Source organism: Camellia sinensis, chromosome 8 (assembly GCF_055761805.1).
Source record: "Camellia sinensis isolate YWXY chromosome 8, ASM5576180v1, whole genome shotgun sequence".
Classification (NCBI taxonomy): Eukaryota; Viridiplantae; Streptophyta; class Magnoliopsida; order Ericales; family Theaceae; genus Camellia; species Camellia sinensis.
The window spans coordinates 77,414,071-77,419,554 of record NC_138968.1 but is presented as its reverse complement, the minus strand read 5'-3'; the positions used below and the strand labels follow the sequence as shown (position 1 = coordinate 77,419,554).

Genomic DNA, 5,484 nt, shown 5'->3' with positions numbered 1-5,484 from the left:
ATTTCAATAACACTAATAAATTAAGAATAAATCAAAATTCACAAATAAAAGACAAAATATCCCAATTATTTATCATTTTAATAAATTTTTCAATATTATTACCAGTACTAATGAAATAATCATTTTACAGACACAAAATATATATTTAAAAAGTTTTAAAAAAATTTCATTATCAAAACGAGGGCTAAGTGTGTAAAAAAAATTCACTCATGACTTATGAGGAAATAAATCTAATTTGTAAGACTTATTTTTAAATTTATACTTTCTAAATATTTCTAAATTTTGTTATTTTTTTTTCACAAACTGAGTCATAAAACTCCAATAAAGTAAAAAGTATAAACAATAAATAAAATTAAAAAATATTAATTTAACAAGCCTGATCTATTTTTCACATCTCGAAAAAAATTAGCAGCAAATATTTTCACAAAATTTTATCTTAATTTGAAATTCCCTCTCAAATTGGGGATTCCCCCCAAAATTTTGCCCTAACCCTTCTCTGTTTCTCATCTCACTCTCACACACAACTCCTTCTCATTCCTCACTACAAGAAAAGTGGGTATATGAGACGGAACTATTTACGACGGCACACTTGCCGTCTCAAAAAGACAGAGTATTTGCAACGGAACCATTTGCTGTCTCAAAAAAGCAGAGCATTTGCGACGGCACTATTTGCCGTCTCAAAAAATGAGAGCATTTGCGACGATATTGAATTATTGTATTTTTTTTGTATTTTTGGTATTTAGTGAATTTTTAAAAGATTTTTTTTACAAATTTTTAAATTTTTAGGTGCATTTATGTTAGGTGTGTCTAAAAATTTTAAAAAATACTTAAAATATTAAAAAAATTCAGTAAAAACAATATAACATGAAAAACAAGAAGTATAATTTTCTCAAAAGAGTTTTTGGAAAACTCTAACCTAGCATAGTGATTGTGGTTTTGAGATAGCTTCATATATATACAGTCACAAAATGGTTTGAATAAATTCAACAGTATTTTTCTGTCGCAAAAGAAATTAAAAAAAAAACAATGTCATCTTACTCTTTTGATATAACATTTCTTGCCTATCTGTCTTTGTCTATTTCTCTCTTACTATGTTCGTCTTGCTCACTCTCTTACTCTCATCTTCTCTATTTATCGAGCTCCTTCTCGATTTATCGATCCATTATAAAAAAATACACTTTTAGCAACCACTTTGTCTATCTCTCTCTCTCGTTCATCACTCTATCTCTGTCTCTCTCTCTCTATCTTCTCTTCTTTCTCTGTCTGTTTGTCTATTTGTCTTTGTGTCTTTCATTCATCTTTCTTCTCTTTATCTCTCTCATTTGTCTTCTCTCTATGTCTATATTTTTCTATTCTCTCTCTCGTTCATCTCTTTTTGTTCTCTTTCTATATATCTCTCTCATCGCTTGTTTCTCTCTATTTTTCTATATGTCTCTCTCTTTCTCTCTTTATCTCTCTTTTACTCATCACTCTTCTCTCTTTCTTTCTCTCTCGGTGTCTGTTTGTCTGTCTCTCACTCTTCTCTCTCTCTCTCTCTCTCTCTCTCTCTCTCTATGTGTCTATCTGTCTGTTTATCTCTCTCTCCCATTGTGTTCACATTGCTCACTCTCTCCCTCATCTCTGTGTCTCTCTGTGTCTCTCACTCATCTATCTCTTCTTTCATCTCTTTTCTCATCTCTTTTCTCTCTCTGTCTCTTTCGCTCATCTCTCTTCTCTTTATCTCTCTCGCTCATCTCTCTTCTCTCTATCTTTGTGTCTCTCTGTCTATCACTCTCTCCCTCATCTCTGTGTCTCTCTGTCTATCACTCTCTCTCACCACCCATCTCTTCTATCACCTTCACCACTACTGCAAACACCATTCCACCACCACTATTACTTCCACTATCGCTACTTCACATCTACGACTACCATTACTACTACTATCGCCACCACTTTACTACCACCACTACTACTACTACTACTACTACTACTACCATTACCTCTCTTTCACCCCTGCCACTCCATTTACACTACCACTAAAATATATATTAGTGAAAAATATTTTTATTTTAGTGAAAAATATTTTTTATTAAAATATATATTACCCCTACTTCTACAAAATAAAAAATAATAATATTTTTTTTCATTAAAATAAAAATGAAACAAATAAATTTTCAATCTTAATAACTAAAAAAAAAAATTAAAAAAATTCATTAACTACAAAAAATATATATATTTTAACAAAAAATAAATTTATTTAATTATTTTTTATTTTTATTTTTATTTTTCATCCCCCCCTAAATTGATTTCCATTCCCGCTCCCCCCTTTATTTTTTTCCCATTCCCGCTTCCACACCCCCTCCAAAAAAAAAAAAAAAAATCCCTAATCTCAAACCCAAAAAATCCCTAATCTCTTCTTCCCCCCTCTCTCTCTCCCTCTCTCTGTAATGGGTCTTGATCCCTCTTTGATTTTAATGATTTAAGTGCAGAGTGGGTTTCTGCAAGATTGCAACTGGTTTTGTATCTGGATCGAAAATGCTCTGAATGTGCTCCCTTCGAACTCGCACTCGCTAGGTTTGATTTCTGCCTCTCCCCTTCTCTCTTTGATTTTGGTTTTACCCTAATGACAGTGAGTCTTCGCTTTCCTTTTGTAGATCAGTTTATTACTTCTTTTAATTAATTTCAATAAATTTCTTGATTTCTAATTTCGTAGATCGGTTTATTGCATTCCAGTTTATTCCCACTTGAAGGTTTGATGTTTATATAACATTTACTCTTGAGGTTTCAATTTGAAGTCACCTCTACTCTGTTTTATTTGCTTCCTCTGATGAAAATTGAGCTATTTCTTTTATGTATATCAGTATATGTATGCTTGTGTGTTTTTGTCACTGCTCTAATGCCCTGTTTTGGTTTTTATAGTGAAGTTCTTCATCTTGCTGTTAAATTTGTGGTGAGTATATACATTTTTATGTACTTGGTTAAGTATATACATTTATGTATGTATTTAGGGTATTCATGTATATATGTTTTTTTGGTGTTTTTGCATCTTTGTTTTGCGATCATAAATAAATGTGGTCTCTATCACTTTGTGTTTGATTGCCCCTACTGTTGCGATCTCGAGTTACTTAATCCCCAACCCATTTTGTCTCCTACCCATTGCTTCTCTTTCTCTTATTCTAATCTTCTTTTTCAGTCCAGGGCTTCACACCCATTAAGTGTTTACGGTACAGAAGAGTTTGATCGCAATCCGAATCAACTTTCACTTTCTTTTGGATCGCCATCTTCATTGATCTTCCGTATCTGAGATTTGATCAGCAAAAAGGTATGTAATTCTCTTTCTTTCTCTGTTTCTGACAATGTAATGTGTCCTAAATATGCTCTAGAGAAGAGAAAAAAATGAAATAAAATGGAGAAGTGAAGGAGAAGATTTTGTTGCATAAATCACTCTAATAAGCTTGAATTTTTGGCTGAATAAAGGAACAAAAATTTAATACTACTTTGTTGGATTTGAAGTTGTTTTAGTGCTAGTGTTCTAACTATCTTAAGGTTTGATCACTCTACTTGGTAATCTTTTACGCATTGATAACAGATGCCTAATGATTGAGCTAGGACTTGAGCATGTCTAAAATTGAATGGATTAACCCAGAAAAGTAGGGGGAGAGCTTGAAGTCGATCCTTTCTTGATATGTCCACATGAGTACTTTGCTCATCTTGCAGTATTGTGTTAAAGAAAAGATGGGAGGTGGAGTGGAGGATGCTTCACATAGATATTGAATTATAAATTTTAGATGATATCTGCAAGTAGATTTAGTTTTCTGGGTTATATTACCAAACACATTGTTTTTTAATGTTTCATAGACTTAGTGCATCATTGTATTACCATCATTTTGCAGACCGATACTGTTGTCCTCTATGTGTGTCCACTTCTGTTTTCTCGTGGAAGGTAACTCTGGCTGGGTCTTGAATTTCATTCCTTTCATGTAGCTGGTGTTTTGAACTGCTGAAGAGGTACTAAACGATGAGACTTTTTAGTTATATTCTAGAATATACTTACATTGTTTTAACTTTTAAGAATTATCTTATTCTTCAAATTTGGGAGAGAGATTTTACATGTAGTACGTTCAAGGCTGAATGGTGGAGAAATGATGGATTCATATTCCTCCTCTCTTGGACAATGCTTGCGTCTAAAATAAATTATTCATTTTATTAAGTAATAAGAGGTTGTCGCCGGATGCAATGGCAAGTACTACTTGCCCCAGCATTGTGGTTCAAGTTCGAGTCATAGAATCAGGAGGAAGATTGTGGAATTTAGACCTAACTATAAGGGTTAATTCTGATATTTGGGCCTTTGGTGAGGACGGTAGGGGATAAGGGGCAAGATTGTAATGATATTGAGTCATGCTAAGTGTGTTGAATTTTACATTGAAAGTCTACATGTGAGGTCTTGGGATATAATTGGGGACTATGAACCCAATTGATATCATAGGTTGGCCCTTTTATGTGAGAATCAAGGTTGTTGTTATTATTAAACACCACTCTATGCGTGTTTGTGCTTTATGTTTAGTTTAGTTTATGTTTTTGTCTACTTCCCTCTCCACCTGCCAAATGGGAACACATGAGGGAGGGTGTTAGCTTATTTACATTGATGGACTCATTCTGAATAGTTTAAGATTTTTGGACAATTGGTTATCTAGCAAAATGTAACCAATCCATAGTCCATTGGTAAAGTTTGTAGCATCTTGCAGATAGGTGTCAAAGACTTAACTGTTCAGTGCAAGCCACAATTAAAGCCTGAATTGACGCATTTACATATTATCATTCTAGCATAATTTCCAGCTACTTGGGAAAAAAGGCATTAAAATGGAATTTATGGAAGTACTCTAATGCAATTAAAGGAGAGATAGCGAATATCTTTTGATTCCATATGTAAGTGATCAAGTTGGATTATCTTCATTAACTTCACCTGATTGGGATTTGATCTAGCAGTAATGGTTCTAAATTTTTCATCTGAACATGGTTCAATGCAGGCATAGCCGTGGCATCTTAAGCTTCTTCAGCTAATATAAAGAGGAAAACGGAGAAACATGTTGATGATGGTGGTGGTGATATAGTTGAAGCAGTACCAAACCTGAAGTTGCTTCAGCATCATCATTACGAAGTGCTAGTGAGTATGACAATTCAACTCCATTGGTCCAGGTTACGACATACAATAGCGTTGAAGTTCAGGAGTTCTCATCTGATGGCAAGATTTGAATATTTTCCTCCCTGTTTTTAGCAGTAGTTGTGTAATTATTCTTAGAGCCTGTTTGGTGCAGCTTTTCCAAAGCTGTAAGTTGATGATAAACAGAAGCTAAAAGAATGATTTCCCCAGCTTTTTTGAACTTTATTTGAGCTATTTCTGTCTCATAAGCTATAAGTAAAAGCTGCACCAAACACTTTCACAGACTCAAAATAAGAAAAGTTATAAGCAGCATTATAAGTTGCACCAAACAGCACCGCAGTTAA

General features: G+C 33.6%; 1 long non-coding RNA gene across 1 annotated transcript; it reads left to right on the top strand.

Annotated features, from left to right (window-relative positions):
* Positions 1-2,386: 2,386 nt before the first annotated feature.
* On the top strand, positions 2,387-4,310 carry LOC145796608 (uncharacterized). Its single transcript, XR_014337091.1, has 3 exons — positions 2,387-2,929; positions 3,173-3,301; positions 3,873-4,310. It is a non-coding gene; the product is annotated as an uncharacterized LOC145796608 (long non-coding RNA).
* Positions 4,311-5,484: the final 1,174 nt, after the last annotated feature.